Below are 17,532 nucleotides of genomic sequence, written 5' to 3'. Positions count from 1 at the left end.
TTGAGCACTGCTGCAGTTATCTTATACCCATCACCACATCAAAATGCTTAATTTTGTCCCACTCGTCACAGCTACTGCTTGCACCATACTTTTCTGCTACGTAAAGGGGATATATTGCTTTTCATGTCTGTGGCTTGCTGAATTGAGCTGATGTGTTCTTAACTGAGCAGAGTAGGCCACAAACCTGGCTGGAAATCACGTTAATGGTTTCAGGTTTTCCAGTTCTTTTGAAGGTGTCCGGGGTTTTGAAACGGGGAGTAATTTCTACAGAGCCAAAGACGGAAGTAGCTGACAGTGCCTGCTTAATAGAACATGAGCCTCGCACGAGGGAAGCGCTATTTATAGCATTGCTTAGCATTTGCTCTGAGGAGCTACAATGACTGGGACAGTGCTATATTCCATAAAAAGCCATTGAGAATATTCTCATTGGTTTTATTTCTCCAGTGAAGGTCATGCGGAAGATTTTATCTTTGGGAGAAGGAAATATAATGGTGTGTTCATGCATGGTATCATGTTCTGTCCTGTCTTTGAGCCTCACACCCTACACCCAAGCAATACACACATGTGAAAAGTTGCTTGTCATCTGTTGGCATATTTTACTAACCTTCTGCAAAACATGACTCAAGGACTTGGCAGATGGGCTAGGACTGCACCAAGGTCACTACTGCTGCTGCCTTATAGTCTTGTGTTTAAGGTCACTGCTATTTGAATCCAATATGCACATCTGGCAGACAGTTCTTGCCCTTAAGTGCATTGATTAGTTGCAAAACCGGGGACTATTTCACATATCAGTTGCATGCCAGATGTCTTCAAAGTTCATTCGTGTTCACGTTAACAATCATAATGTCAGCAGCAGTGTTAGAAACTCGGGTATATAAACTAAGAGCCAAATGGTTCCTTAAACCAGGGTTAAGGTAAAGGGGCCTCTGACCATTAGGTCCAGTTGTGGCCGACTCTGGGGTTGTGGCGCTCATCTCGCTTTATTGGCCAAGGGAGCCGGCGTACAGCTTCCGGGTCATGTGGCCAGCATGACTAAGCTGCCTCTGGCGAACCAGAGCAGCACACGGAAATGCCGTTTACCTTCCCGCCGGAGTGGTACCTATTTATGTACTTGCACTTTGAGGTGTTTTCGAACTGCTAGGTTGGCAGGAGCAGGGACCGAGCAACAGGAGCTCACCCCGTTGTGGGGATTCAAACCACCGACCTTCTGATCGGCAAGTCCTAGGCTCTGTGGTTTAACCCACAGTGCCACCCGCATCCCAGGGAACCAGGGTTACACATGCCAAAATGGAATGTCTAGTTGCCATTTTGGGGTAAGACAGCTCTAAAGTCTTATTTTTCAAATGATGGACTGTCTGTGATTGATTATTAAACATCTGGCTAGTTCAGATGACAACCTTGAGCTACGTTAAGAGCATAGGTAGGCAAACTAAGGCCCAGGGACCAGATCCGGCCCAATCACCTTCTAATTCCGGCTCACAGACGGTCCGGGAATCGGCGTGTTTTTACATGAGTAGAATGTGCCCTTTTATTTAAAATGCATCTCTGGGTGATTTGTGGGGCATAGGAATTCATTCATATATATTTTTTCAAAATACAGTCCAGCCTCCCACAAGGTCTGAGGGACAGTGGACCGGCCCCCTGCTGAAAAAGTTTGCTGACCCTTGGTTAAGCGCTTTGAGAACTTAAAGAAGAAAAGTCACTTGATCCAGGGACAGCCCACATATATATATTGACCTTTTCTGACTCCTTTTTCTTAATGGCGACTGCTCCTGCTCGGGCTGCACAGAAAAAAAAAATTTTGGTTCCTGAAATTCATTCCAATCACACAGATAAAATATAACTGATAGAATTCTACAGGATGGGGCATTAGTGTGTGAAAACAGTTAAGATCCAGTGAGCCCCAGACATGCATCTCCAGATGGTGGAGATGTCAGGTGCCATTCACGCACCCAGGCATCTTCACTTGGTCACTAGCGCAAAATGCTAGGTGCAAAATGCTCCTGGCACCTGGCTAATTTCGAACACTGGTCAGCAACATGGGACTTCATATCAAAAGGGGCTCACAATGTTGTTCTTGCTCATGCTCACTATGATTAATGTTCTGCTGTCCTCTGACAAGGCCTGGGCTTTTGGAACTTCGAATATTGGAACTCAAGAGGGGAACCGAAGCCTGCCAACTTGACTGGATGCTTCCAAGGTGCTTGGAGTGCCTTGAAAGCACAAGGTCAAAGCTCCAAGTCAGAGATGTGGGACAAGTTTATGGAGTTAGCACCTGTTTGAGATGCTTTGGGGTTTCTTTTACTTTGGCTCTGCATTACTAATATGCTCAATCTGCCTGCCCCACCAGCTCCAGCCTTGCAGGGAAGGCAGAATCTTGGTGGCTGCAAACTGTGGACTAGCCACCGAAAACAAAACAGTACTACACAAGTGTCTTTTTAAAAAATAGTTTGTGCTCACTGCCCAGGTGATTTATGAGGAAACACATGGGAAGGGGAAGCAGAATGACATTATTTTAGCAGCATGTGTTTAATTTAAAAGATTGCATCTCTTACTTTAAGGATGACTTTGCATTTAGTTCAGTATTGCTTTGCATGTATATAAGACTGCTAGGTAAATCAAAAACAGTATACATTGTGTTTTTAAGCCTTACAATAGCCACAGGTTGAATTCACATAAGATGGATAAAACTATTTGAATCAGCCCGCAGTGTAGTAGATTAGTATTAGTATAACCCAGAAGTAGGGACGCGGTTGGCGCTGTGGGTTAAGTCACAGAGCCTTGGGCTTGCCGATCAGAAGGTCAGCAGTTTGAATCCCCGTGATGGGGTGAGCTCCCGTTGTTTGGTCCCAGCTCCTGCCAACCTAGCAGTTCGAAAGCACGTCAAAGTGTAAGTAGATAAATAGGTACCACTCCGGCGGGAAGGTAAACGGTGTTTCCATGCGCTGCTCTGGTTTGCCAGAAGTAGCTTAGTCATGCTGGCCACATGGCCCGGAAGCTGTATGCCGACTCCCATGGCCAGTAAAGCAAGATGAGCGCCACAACCCCAGAGTCGGTCATGACTGGACCTAATGGTCAGGGGTCCCCTTTACCCCCCTTTACCCAAGAAGTGCCAACTTGAATAAAATATTGGGAGCCCCACGTAATCAATCGCAAGACATGGCACACGCACAGCATTTGATGGGCACTGCCCATCACCTTTGGAGGTCCTTGGCCCCCTCAAATATTTTATTTGGGGGAGAGGAGAGGTGGCAACGGGACCTCGAGCTGGGAGTTGGTTCCTATGGTGTCCCCATAATACTGAGGTTGGGCACATGTTGCAGCAAGACTGACTCAAGATTTGAGTTCCACAATTCTAGATTCTCTGCTCAGCTGCTTCGTGACACCAGCTTGCACCACACCAGTTGTTTTTGGGAATCTATCATCTTTATATATTTGGATAGTACTGTACATAGAAGGTGCTTGCCAAACTATTTGGAAGGCTTGGCACCTCTGCTTACGCACAGGGAGTTTTGGATTTTTGTCTTCTTGAGCTGTATCAAACCCTATTATTGAAGGTTCTAGGGCCCTTAGGCGGCCTTCTTCAGTCTGGTGCTGTCCTGATGATGCTCCCATCATGACCGTTGACTGTGAAAGCCGCAACTAATGGTAGTTGTAGCCTGAAGGGCACCAGATCAGGGAAAGAAACAATTGTATGGCTGTTTGTAGCAAATAGGAAACTGCAATGGAGAAAAGGAAGTGGGAGACATCAGACTTGAAAATAAATTGCAGAAGTTAGGGTGCAAGTAGGATTTTTCTGTGTACTTAGGCAAGAAGAGCCAGCTGCACAAATATAAGATGGGGGACAGCTGGCTTACCAGTACTACATGTGAAAATGATCTAGGGGTCTTAGTCGACCTCAAGCTTAACGTAAGTCAACAGTGATGCAGCAGCAAAAGCGTTAATGCTGCTTCATCAACAGAAGTATAGTGTACAGACCAAGGGAAGTAATAGTGCCACTCTATTCTGCCTTAAGGGACGCGGGTGGCGCTGTGGGTTAAACCACAGAGCCTAGGACTTGCCGATCAGAAGGTCGGTGGTTCGAATCCCTGCAACTGGGTGAGCTCCCGTTGCTCATTCCCTGCTCCTGCCAACCTAGCAGTTTGAAAGCATGTCAAAGTGCAAGTAGATAAATAGATACCGCTCCGGCAGGAAGGTAAACGGTGTTTCCATGCACTGCTCTGGTTCGCCAGAAGCGGCTTAGTCATGATGTCCACATGACCCGGAAGCTGTACGCAGGCTCCCTCGGCCAATAAAGCGAGATGAGCACCACAACCCCAGAGTCGGCCACGACTGGACCTAATGGTCAGGGGTCCCTTTACCTTTACCTTTTTATTCTGCCTTGGTCAGACTATACCTGGAATACTGTGTCCAGTTATGGGCAACCCAGTTTAAGAAGGATATTGACAAGCTGGAATGTGTGCAGAGAAGGGCAACCAAGATTATCAAGGGCCTGGAAACCAAGCCTTATGAGGAACGGTTGAAGGAGCTGGGTATGTTTACCCTGGAAAAGATGAAACTGAGAGGAGCTAGGATAGTCACCTTCAAATATCCGAAGGGCTGTCATATGAAAGATGGAGCAAGCTTGTTTTCTCCTACTCTGGAGTGTAGGGCTGGAACTAATGGCTTCAAGATACAAGAAGGAGATTCCGACTAAACGTCAGGAAAACCTTTCTGACAGACAGAGCAGTTCAACAGTAGAACAGACTGTCAGGAGGTTGTGGACTCTCATTCACTTGAGGTTTTTAAGCCGAGATTGCATGGCTATCTACCATGGATGCTTTAGTTGAGATTCTTGCAAAGCAGGGGATTGGGTTAGATGGCCCTTGAGTTTCCTTCCAGCTCTAGAATTCTATGGTACAGCAAATGGCTTTCTTATTATTTATTTAATAATAGTTTTTATTAATTTTCCATTTTTAACAATATTGTAACACCATATCACCTTTTACAAAATTTTAGCTCTACCAAGCTTTTGACTTCCCTCCGTTCCGTCACATGGTTTTTATAAAACACATCTTAAAATCACACATTTATATCGTCTAACTTCTACATTTAACTTACTAAAAACGTAAAGCATAAGTAGAAAGTTTCTTCTTTTAAACGTTGCGAATTTTACCGCAGTCCAGCTAGTGTCTTTATATGTTTACAATAATTGTCTGTATAGTCAATAAATTTACTCCCTTCTCCCTGGAACACTTGGTCACTCTGGTTTCGGATTTCCCCCCTCAGCTTTGCCAATTCTGCATAGTCCATCATCTTCGTCTGCCATTCCTCTACTGTCGGTAATTCTTGCTGTTTCCACTTTGGGGCTAATAAGGTTCTGGCTGAAGTAGTGGCATACATAAACACTTTCTGGTCAGCTTTTAATATTTCCATGCCGGTCATCCCCAACAGGAATGTCTCAGGTTTTTTAGCAAAAGTATATCTGAACATTTAAAAAAACTCATTATATATATTTTCCTAGAATATTTTGACTTTATTGCAAGTCCACCACATATGGTAAAAATCTCCTTCTTTAACATTATATTTCCAACAATTCTTATTTCTCATTTGATACATTTTGGCTAATTTAGTTTGTGTTAAATACCATTTGTACATCACAAATGGCTTTGTTATTTAAACATTCAAATTCTTCCTTAGTTTCATATTGTTGCAATGCAGGAAAGTTAGAACAATTTGAAAATTTGTTGCCAGCCACTTTTGTTTTAATATGCATTCAACGCTTGCATCCTCTCCATAATTGAGGTGGTGGTGTGGATATCTGGGCTTCTATTTGTGAAAAATATATTGGAACATTGCAATTTTGACCTGAAAGTACTTTTCATAGTAAAGGCTGCCTATTGCTTTAACTATCCCAACATAAAATTGTGGACTGTCTTTCACATCCTGTGTACCCAAAATGAACTTGTAATTAGAGTAATTAATTTACTAGAGGTAGAGCCATTGGAAGCTTAAACTACAGTGGCAGACTTTGCCAGCATGTAATTGATTTCTTCTGGGAGGAAAGAAGGGTCAGCATTGATTTCAGTCCATTACATCAATGTTCTGCACACATTGTGAGAGTCACCTGCTTAATTAACTTTTTTTAAAAAGAAGGTACATCATCTAAAGTAATTAATGTTGCTAGCAATATTACAATAATATTGCTCTTTGAAGCTGAGATTCTCCCCAAATCTTCCAGATATAATCCAGTTACTCTTAAATCACTTCTGTATATAGCTTGGATGATCCCACATTCTAGGATAGATTTTTTAAAAATGCAATTTCCTAGTTTATTTTTTGAATTCAAAATGCCGGGTTTCAAGTACAGTGGTACCTTGGGTTAAGTACTTAATTCGTTCCGGAGGTCCGTTCTTAACCCGAAACTGTTCTTAACCTGAAGCACCACTTCAGGCTAATGGGGCCTCCCGCTGTTGCTGCGCCCCCAGAGCATGATTTCTGTTCTCAGCCTGAAGCAAAGTTCTTAACCTGAGGTACTATTTCTGGGTTAGTGGAGTCTGTAACCTGAAGCGTATGTAACCTGAAGCATATGTAACCCGAGGTACCACTGTAAAGGAAATCCATTCTCTATCCTTGCACCCATATCCAGTGGGGTCAGTGAGGCCTCTCAAACACCATGCTTCATGAGTAAATATTACAGATTCTAAGATGGTCTCCACACAATAGAGCACCATATTGCCATAAACTGTATTTCTGACGCTGGATTGGATCTAGTGTTGAAAAACTATATCAGTGTTTCCCAACCTTTTTTGGGCAAAGGCACACTTGTTTCATGAAAAAAATCTCGAGGCACACCACCATTAGAAAATGTTTAAAAAATTAACTCTGTGCCTATATTGACTATATATAAAGTAACTCTCTTTAATAAGAATCAAATAAACACAAAGAAAGTATTTTATAATTACTTTATTATGAAATAGTAAGTAAACAGAAATATGAAAAATTATAAAATACTTTATTCAGTGCGCCTTTTGTCCCTCTCCTCGAAATGCTCCAACTCAATGTTCCTCTGCGGGCTGGCCATTGGAGAGCCGTGTCGCCCACACCGCAGCCCAATACAATATGAACCCTCCCCTCGCAAGCGGCAACCCCTCCACACTCCCCACCTTAAGCCTCCACACGCGCCCTGCCCAAAGAGATGCCCGCCCGCGCGCGAGGGGATCCTTTACCTCAGCATCCCGCCAAAAAAAAAAGGGGCGGGAGACTGCGGTCCCTCAGAGGCTGGGCGTTAGGAAGAAGCAGCCGCCTTCATCCAAGCAGGAGCAGCAGCAGCTGTAGCTGTAGTACGCCAAGCTGTGCCGGGGACTCCGTGCCCATGAGGAGAGGGAGGGGAGAGAGAGGAGAGGCAGCAGGTCGCCCCCTTAAGTCACGCGCGCGCAGGCACCACCACGCATCCCTCAAGCCCTCTCGCAGAGCCCCTGCTCAGCACCTCCTGCCTCGGGGACGCCCGTCATGAGCCGCTGAGAGGCCGCCAAGCCTCCAGGCTGCTCCCATTCAGCCTTAGGCGCGCGCCCGCCTCGGGAAAAGCGGTGCTGGGAGGCGGAGAGAGAGAGAGAGAGGACGCCGCTGGCCGCGTCCCACCCTCAGTCAGTCGGCTCGGAGCTACTGAGGAGAGGGAGGTGGGGACGACGGCGCGTCTGTTCCGCTCGGGGCCAGCGCGCCCCCGCCCCCCTCTCCAGAATCCCCAACTAAATACGATGCGCTAAGGGAGGGGGGAGAACCCACCCACAAAGAGGACGCCTTTCTGCAGGGCGCCTAAGGCCTCTCGCCGCCTGCCTCGCCCGCCTCCCTCCCACGGCACACCAGGCAACGTCTCGCGGCACACTAGTGTGCCGCGGAACACCGGTTGGGAAACACTGAACTATATCGTCATCATCTCTGACTGGATTGCCCCAGTCACTCTGGGTGGTTGCCAACATATATAAAAACATAATAAAACATTAAACATTAAAAAGTTTCACTATACAGGGCTGCATTCAGATGTCTTCTAAAGGTTACATTGTTAATCATCTCACTGATATCTGATGAGAGGGTGTTCCACAGAGTGGGTGCCACTACCGAGAAGGCCCTCTGCCTGGTTCCCCATAGCTTCACTTCTCACAGGGAGGGAACTGCCAGAAGGCCCTCGGCGCTGGACCTCAGTGTCCAGGCAGAATGATGGGGGTGGAGATGCTCCATCAGGAATACAGGGCCGAGGCCATTTAGAGCTTTAAAGGTCAGCACCAACACTTTGAGTTGTGATGTTGTTTTTAAGCACCTCAAAAGACTAAAGCTGCTTGGATTTGATTCTGCATCTTTCACGGCAGATGACTTTTATAGCTATCAAATGTATGACTCTGTACCATTCAATTTCACCCCATTTTATTACTCCATGAGTCATCCTTCTTAACCACTTTCATTCTCTCCATGAGCCCTGTCGATTTGCTTACATCTGCAGATTATACCAACAATCATCCTTTCCCATGAGTCACTATGAAAATATGAAAGAAATAATTAAACAGATTCCAAAATAGCATCTCTAGGTTTCAAGAAGGAAGGAAGCATTCTTGTAATCCCTTCAATAATTTTTTTATTAATTTTACTGTTACCTATATTTCATCACACCCAGATAATTTCACTAACCTTTGTGGTGTCATGGTCTCACTTTCACTTGTGCTATCTTTTATGTAAAATTGTGTAACTTTACTCAGTTGCTCTGATCATATGATTACATTTCAGACAACATTTCTATGGTTAAGAAGGGTCCTCAAGTTCCTCTGTAGGTGGCTAAAAAAAGAACCTCCACTGTTTCTCACACAGTGCTGTTCATTTAATTTGTTTTTAAGTCAGCTTGTTTTGAGCACTTGTGTATGCACATCCATTAGGCACACAACTTTCTCCGTACTCTCAGTGGTACAGCTGTTTCCAGATTTTGTTAATCATTTGTTTTCCTTGTCCCTCTTTGTGTCCTAAACTGAACTTCCTTGACAGAGGCATCACCAGTCAGAAAACTGAGCTTGTTTTATTTGCAAAGGAAACTCTTGAGTCCAATTTCATATCCAGAGGTGGTCTGAATATAATTCTAGTCGCTCTTCCTGGACTTTGATCTTTCAGCTGGATGTGAACATGCTGCCTCTTATGGCATTTTTTAGAATTTAGGAACATGATGTGTTATCACACTCTGCCTTCCTACCTAAGCATGAATTCTTCCAACTTTGAAATATGGTTCATGGTTCTGTACACGGTTCACCATGGTTAATGCATAATCAGGACTTGTAAATAGCTTCAAAACAAGTTGGTGTAACAATAGCACCAAACCATAGTTCTACTTGAACTTGAAAAACAAGAGGATGGATTGGGAGCATGCAATCTGTGACCTACTCCCATTCCTTCATCTTAAAATGTAGAGACCTAGGTTCAAATCCCTGGTGGATGTGCAACTTGCTGAGAGGTCTTGAGCCAGTCATGATCTCTCAACTTAGTAAAACTTGGAAGGGTTGCTCTGAGACTAAAGTAGGCAGAAGAGACCATGTATGCATCTCTGACCTCCTTGAGGAAAGAAATTTGCTATGGTTAAGGAATGGTCTATGCTACATTTGTATTTGCACTTAAACTTAAATTGCTGCTTCATGCAAGGATTAATCAAACATTTTCTTTTTAGCTCAGCCCTACAATTTATCTTGTAGGGTCTTTCTGTGTGTTTGTGTGCATGCATACACACACACACACACACACACACACACACACACACAGACAGACAAATATATTTAGTTGTTACTGAAAGACCATGTTCATGACCAGGCAGCTAGTGGTCAAGGAATAATCTAGGTAGCAGTTTTGGTTAGCAAGACTAGTTGCCTAAACCTTCCTAAGCGGCCTTTTAGTGCTTCTATGCATGGTAACAGCTTGGAGTTACAGGAGTGAATATCACAGACCTTGCTAATATATGCAAACTGTTCTGGTGATGGTTCTTTTTCCATCTGAGCATGTCATGGAAATGCTGCTGAGCGCTTTGGTGGAGTGATATCAAACCGCCCCCAGAGACTTAGCTTGCAGCTGTGGTTTGTAAGCAATATTAGAACGGCTGTTAAATAGTCATCTATACGAATCCTACGAACACCTTTCTTTGATGGTTCTTTTTTTAAAAAAAGGTTTGCATTTGCAACATGGTTGTATATGAGAGATAGAGGCCCAGTTCACATGCAATGCTAAGCCAACCATGGCTTATGGAACAAACGCGTACTTGGAACAAAAATTGTGGCTGCATCACTTCCTGCTGTTATACTATCCAGAGCTAAGCCTTTCATCCAAACCTGAGCTCTGCTTTGTCTCGCTCCAGGAAAATGACTGGTGGTAAGCTAAGAACAAACTTTGGCTAAAACTCATGGTTTCTCGGAGCAAGACAAACACTAAGATGTAACACTAAGTTAAACCATAGTTTAACTCCAAATAGCACAGCAACAGCAAGACAGGGGGAGGAATGAAACTGCTATGATTTGTTGTTGTTGTGAGTATCTGCATGCCTGCATGTTCACACCTAAGCAGACATTATTTGTCTTAGTATTACATGTGAACCAGGTCATAGAAAAAAGGTGATGTTAAGAGGTAACAACAACAACAACTGGCTAGGTTTCCCCAGCCACTCTGGGTGGCTTACGGCACATAAACATTAGACATTAAAAACAAGTAATCAGTAAGCTTATGGCTGTTAACTGTATTTCTCAAGACTATTTTATAGATAGATATGGCTAGGTAGGGACACGGGTGGCGCTGTGGGTAAAACCTCAGCGCCTAGGACGTGCCGATCGTATGGTCGGCGGTTCGAATCCCCGCGGCGGGGTGCGCTCCCATCGTTCGGTCCCAGCGCCTGCCAACCTAGCAGTTCGAAAGCACCTCTGGGTGCAAGTAGATAAATAGGGACCGCTTACCAGCGGGAAGGTAAACGGCGTTACGTGTGCTGCGCTGGCTCGCCAGATGCAGCTTGTCACGCTGGCCACGTGACCCGGAAGTGTCTGCGGACAGCGCTGGCTCCCGGCCTATAGAGTGAGATGAGCGCACAACCCTAGAGTCTGGCAAGACTGGCCCATACGGGCAGGGGTACCTTTACCTTTACCTTATGGCTAGGTAATGAGATAAAATATGTGGAAATAGAGAGAAGGAGGTGTAGGGATGTTTAAGGCTGAATAATACTAAAGATTACAGGGCAGAGCTCAAAAGAGTAAAAGATTCATTCAAGACTGTGTGACCCACTCCCAACTGGTGGTAAAATAGTAAGCAGGCACGGATATGGGGAACATAAACATCTAAAGAGGGTTTGTCTGATTTGGACTATATATATATGGCAGAAGGGCACTGCTGGCATATGGCAGCATATGCTGTTTTGGAAGATGTACAAGTTAATGAGCTCCTGATAGCATGGCAAACGTTTTTAATGATAGTTTCCCTTGATTAGAGATGAGGACAAAGTTGACACCAGGATTTGTGGCAGAAGCAAAGTCCTGGGTTGTTGCTGGTGAATAAGAGCCAGAGGATAAGATAATTGTCCTCCCACAGATGTTTACGTACAGAATTCCTCTTAGCTTGCCAACTCATAACTAGTTAGAAATGGGTAGCACTATATCCCTTTAAATCCAATTAAAAAATTTATTTTCTTAATCAAATGACAATAAAATATTGAGCCATATGTAACAGTATAATGGGACGCAGGTGGCGCTGTGGGTAAAACCTCAGCGCCTAGGGCTTGCCGATCACATGGTCAGCAGTTCGAATCCCCGCGGCGGGGTGAGCTCCCGTCTTTCGGTCCCAGCTCCTGCCCACCTAGCAGTTCGAAAGCACCCTAAGTGCAAGTAGATAAATAGGTGCCGCTTTATAGCGGGAAGGTAAACAGCGTTTCCGTGTGCTGCGCTGGTGCTGGCTCGCCAGAGCAGCTTCGTCACGCTGGCCACGTGACCCGGAAGTGTCTCCAGACAGCGCTGCCCCCGGCCTCTTAAGTGAGATGGGCGCACAACCCTAGAGTCGGACCCGACTGGCCCGTACGGGCAGGGGTACCTTTACCTTTACCTTTAACAGTATAATATGTTGTCTTGGTCATTAGATGTATATACACTCTTGACTGAATCTCATTTTTGTTTTTGCTGTACATAGTAATGCGGCACACCTCTCTGTCTTGCGTTGTTGGGCCTCTTGTAAAAATGTTCTCTCTTGCTTTGTGTGTGTGTGTGTGTGTGTGTGTACACCTACTTTGTGTGCCACAATATATTTGACAGCCACAAGGCCCTCTATTGTTCATGTATGTATTTTGAGTTGAAGGACTGGCTGAGTTACTATAGTAATTGAGCAAATAAAAGATATACCCCTGCCTATGGGTGGGACAGGAAAGAAATTTAAACAAAGATATGGAATCTAAGAACATGAGAATTTCAAACAGTGGCTTCCTACCATTCAAGAAAGATAACCTTAAAAATGAGGGTTCAGAAGGGATGCAGTAAGATATTATTGTCTAGAACGTTGACATTTTAAATATGCGATTTGTTCTTCAGACCACAATTGTCTTGTTGCCTGGCAGGGATTGTGACTAAAGAGAGAAAAAGTATGAGCAGAGCTATGTTTTAAATGTATGGTTTTGTCAGACAAATTTGTACATAAATGATTCGACTGAGATTTAGTAAGTTATTATATACTTCCAGGGTTTATTTTATAATGGATCTCATTTTATAATGGATCTCACCTCTTTTTCTTTTGCTGCAGTCATGGCACCCATGGCACTTCTATCAAGTTATGAGTACCGGTACCTAGTGGCAGATGTAGAAATTATTCTGTATAGGGCAAAAGTCTGCACTGCTGCCCTCCTCTCCCTGAACTCACAAGTGATGAGTTTTATGCAGTAATTTAAACAAAACAAAACACCTATATAAGTTCTCCAGTGCCACATCTGGTTTCTCTATAGCTTTAGAGGTGAAACTTTTTTTAAAAAAAAAATCTGATCTCTTTACTTTTGAAGTTCAACCATGAGGGATACTTATGAAAGAAAACATACACAATAAAAATAAATGTGTAAGATAATCATGTTAAGCATCAAGTCCCTAAAGCCAATACTTTCACAACTAGCTTTTCTCTCAGTAGTGTCTGTGGATGAAGGAGAGAACAACTTTCTAGTTCAGCGAATGAGTCTTTGTAAGCAAATTGTTTGAGGTTCTTTGACTCCAGATTCCCATTTGGATGAACTCCAGATGGAGTGAGCACCAGCACCGGAATATACCTGGAAAGCTCACTGGGCAGGCAGCAAAAATTTTCACCTAGGGGCACATGCCTTGTTGATGGTTGCATTCAATCAGTTACGCACATGTGCACACATACAGACATGCTCAGGCAGCAAATGTCAGCGGATCATAATACCTCGCGCTCAGATGATACATGCTGCACCTGTGCAAGACAATACACCGTGTTGCAGCCCATTTCCAAGGCACAAAAAGAGGAGGCGGAATGCCTCTCATTGCTTACGCCACTCACCTTGGGGTGAATGCAGTAAGACTTATTTCTGAATAGACATGAAGAAATGAGAAGCCGCTTGCTCATTGCACCAGGACTGGCTGTGATACAGGCCTTCAAAATTGCCTCTGGCTGTGCAGATATTATGTCCTTGCTTGTGCAGTGGTTGCCAAAGTTGTGGCAAAGGAAGGGGAACAACAGTTTACAGTGGATAAGGTAAAGGTACCCCTGCCCGTATGGGCCAGTCGTGGGCGACTCTAGGGTTGCGTGCTCATCTCGCTCAAGAGGCCGTGAGCCGGCGCCGTCCGAAGACACTTCCGGGTCACATGGCCAGCGTGACAAAGCTGCAGCTGGCGAGCCAGCACCAGCGCAGCACACGGAAACGCCATTTACCTTCTCGCTATAAAGCGGTACCTATTTATCTACTTGCACTTAAGGGTGCTTTCGAACTGCTAGGTGGGCAGAAGCTGGGACCGAACGACAGGAGCTCACCCCGCCGCGGGGATTCGAACCACCGACCATGCAATCAGCAAGTCCTAGGCCCTGAGGTTTTACCCACAGCGCCACTCGCGTCCCACTTACAGTGGATAAATATTAGCAAAACCAGCTGTATTTGCTTAGGCTTGGTTTCACTTGGGGCAGAAGATTAAGGCTAGGTAAGGAATAATGGGAGAGCAACAGTTGTACCATTGTTTCCCATTCTACTGGCTTAACATGAAGAGTCAATGCTGCTGTTGAGTCAGTGATGGCACTTTAAAAACTGTATTGGCATGGGGAAGATTCAAAGCATGAGCTCCTCCCAATGCTTTAGGCTTAGGGATTTTTGCTTTGCCCTTCCAAGGCAGAAAGGAATGTGACCCGCAGTACCCATGTTGTTTGGCTGACCCATGTCCCCAGCTTAAAGAAGCCAAGTCACAGGCTTCATCAAAGTGTGCCCTACACAAGGGCTAACCGTACTCTGCAGAACAGGAGTGGCTAGAAGGTAGGTTTGAAATCTAGTAGATTTCTGGATGATTTGCAGTAGATCATCAAAGGTTTCTAACTCCTAAATAGTTTTAACAACAAAGCAAGTTTTCGCAGCTAAATGAAGCTGTTGAAATGAAGAAAGCTAACTACTTGTGGACTTTTGGTGTGAAAGGGCTGTGTGTTTGTGAAGAGAAAACTAGTTATTAGGCTCAGAATATGCTCAGAGGTACCATGCCCTTTCATTCTTACTACATGTTTCAAAAAAACCCTTCCTACATGTTTTCTGCACCTGACTCTTTCTGGTAGGTTTGGGGTTCTAGTAAAAAAACAACAAAAAACATGGGAGACCCAACAGGACTAAATGTCCCTTCTTTTGTGTTGGCTACTTATACAAGCTGTGCTTCGAAGTGGTGGATCAGGACCAATCAGGAAGTCAAATTAATCTGGTCAAAGGATTTCTAGCATGTATTTGGTGAGGACTAGACTCATTTTCCAATGACTTTGTATAATGGAGTAAAGCTGGAATTCCACAGCATTAAAGATCCATACAACATTTGCTTCCGATTCCATACAGAAAAATACATGGGAGTTAAGGAAGTATTCCACGATGAGGATGAGGGTGCCTTATCTCTAAAACATTTTCTCACAATGAGAACTTGGTATACCGCAGAGGTACGGACTATTGGGAGCCACTGTGGGCTGAAGAATGTCTGGACTGTGGTTATTGAAAGACCGATATGAGTTGGAGTCATTTAGACTTGCCCTTCGATGCATTCAGTGTATTTAAGGATATGACCTGACAGATATTTTTGAGCATGTGGGTTGTTGCTCACAATAAAAGTCAGCCTGCTTTAAGGGACATCAGTGTATGCCGTAGGTCTTTGGCTTCTTCTTGCCATGCAAGAAGTAAGTAAAGGTAAAGGGACCCCTTACCATTAGGTCCAGTCCTGACCGACTCTGGGGTTGCGGTGCTCATCTCGCTTTACTGGCCGAGGGAGCTGGCGTACAGCTTCCGGGTCATGTGGCCAGCATGACTAAGCTGCTTCTGGCGAACCAGAGCAGCGCACGGAAATGCCATTTACCTTCCCACCGGAGCAGTACCTATTTATCTACTTGCACTTTGACATGCTTTCAAACTGCTAGGTTGGCAGGAGCAGGGACTGAGCAACGGGAGCTCACCCTGTCGCGGGGATTCGAACCGCCAACTTCTGATCGGCAAGTCCTAGGTTCTGTGGTTTAACCCACAGCGCCACCCGCGTCCCTATACAAGAAGTACCCAGCAGTAAATGGAGTGCCTGATATATAGCTGAACAGGGGAAGAAAATGTGACTTTTGACTGACTACCATAGTCACTTTAGAAAACGGGTATGTCTTTAGGGCAGGAATTGATGTAGTGTTTGTGTTTTGGAACACCATAATTGGTTTAATCCTGCCAGCCATTGCCATGCTTTAATCTTCATTTTCATTGGTGGCAGTTCCGGCCTTTTTCATGTGTGAATAAATAAAACCTTGGACAACAGGTGGTACTGGTTATGGCAGCTGAGCCTGGGCTCCCATTGGTGTGGCAAATGATAAGATGCTATTGCATCATATTCATCGATCATAGGCACCCTTATGGGTTCTTCTTTGTTTATATTTGAAACTGGAAATTGAGGACTTCCTCAACCTCTGACTTTATCCCCAGGCTCTAACCTTCAAATGCATCTATTTAAGAATAAAATAGAGACTGTTTGTATGCTGCCAGCTGCCAGGTACTTTAGAATTGCTGAAAAAGAGCAAACAGCTTAAGAGTTCTGTTTTGATTAACTCTATTGTGATTGCCTGAATTAAACCTTGCTCACATTCTCTATCCGGTGTATGTTTTACAGACCTCCCAAGGAAGCCAACTACTGCAAAGAAGGAAGCTTGCATTTTCTACCTCTGCCAGACCCAGTCTCCAGCGCTGGCCCCCCTGATGGCAGTTGGCACTTCCCTGTAAAACCTGCCAAGCTGGACGCCACAGCTTTGAACGACTGCACTTTGGCTGCCACTGTGCCCTTTCCTGAGACAACCGACCATGCAGTCCTAGCCTGCCATGAAGAGCACTATGTAAGCGAAGCCGTGGAAAATGACCCATCAGACTACAGGGAGTACAGAGATGCTGGCACCATTACTGGTAGGTTGTTGACCAGTTGGCTGTTGACTTGGCTATTCTGTCTATCTCCTTGGAGGTAATAACCAACAACATTGCTTCTTGCAGAGCTAAAATTAGGCATACTTGACTAGATTCCAGAAAAGATTGATCTTCTTGCAGGGCTACTGACACAGCTTTAGATTCTCTTATGGGAGATGCCTTATGCAGACAAGCACAGGAACTCGAGTATGCTCAGTGAAACTGTTGTTGTTGTTGTTGTTGTTGTTGTTGTTGTTGTTGTTGTTGTTGTTGTTGTAGTATTTCAATTCATTCATTCATTCATTCCCCACCCATCACTAAATAAATAAATAAATAAATAAATAATCCCCCAAGATTTCAAAGCCACAAATTCTTTCCTGTCCAATATACGTTACTGTCAATCTGTTGTTCTCTGGCCACGAGAGTCTCTGCATCGCTCAGCCAGTCCTAATCAAAAGTATAGCTAGGGCAGAGAGGGCCCTCTCATATGTCTCTAAGTAGAAGAAAACAAGTGACTGATCAGGCTTCCTAGAAGCCAGCTCCAGTATGAAGGCTTATGCTCCATCTGTTGTCATGCGGCGAACCAGCAGCTTCAGTGTGGACCTTGTAGAGGTGCTGAGAGGGGCAGTCTGAGCATACAGAGAACTGTTTCCTGAGGACACACCTTCACCACACACACACACACACACACACACACACACACAGAGAGAGAGTTCTCCCTGGGTTGGAAGGCATATGGATGCTTGAGAGTGATGGGGAGAATGTTTCTCTGCAAGTGTGATGCAGCCTCCATTAACTGTAAAAGTCTGGAATTTTAATAGGTGCCTGTGGTTACTGTTTTTGGCTGCAATTGCTATCTTTTCATTCTTAAAGGTTGTTCAGGCCGTTGAAAAGTGGCGAGCATATTC

General features: G+C 44.6%; 1 protein-coding gene across 4 annotated transcripts in view; it reads left to right on the top strand.

Moving 5' to 3' along the window:
* The window catches only part of TRAK1 (trafficking kinesin protein 1), a 140,852-nt gene that overhangs the window by 31,363 nt on the left and 91,957 nt on the right, over positions 1 to 17,532 (top strand). For all 4 annotated transcript variants that reach the window (XM_081882936.1, XM_081882932.1, XM_081882933.1 and 1 more), the window contains exon 2: positions 16,341 to 16,627. The gene's annotated coding sequence lies outside the window, so the exon portion shown is untranslated. The remainder of the gene's footprint in view (positions 1 to 16,340; positions 16,628 to 17,532) is intronic.

Source organism: Podarcis melisellensis (assembly GCF_964234715.1).
Source record: "Podarcis melisellensis genome assembly, chromosome: 12".
NCBI lineage: Eukaryota > Metazoa > Chordata > Lepidosauria > Squamata > Lacertidae > Podarcis > Podarcis melisellensis.
Note: the sequence above shows the minus strand (reverse complement) of the source record. Positions and strands in the feature narration are given on the sequence as shown.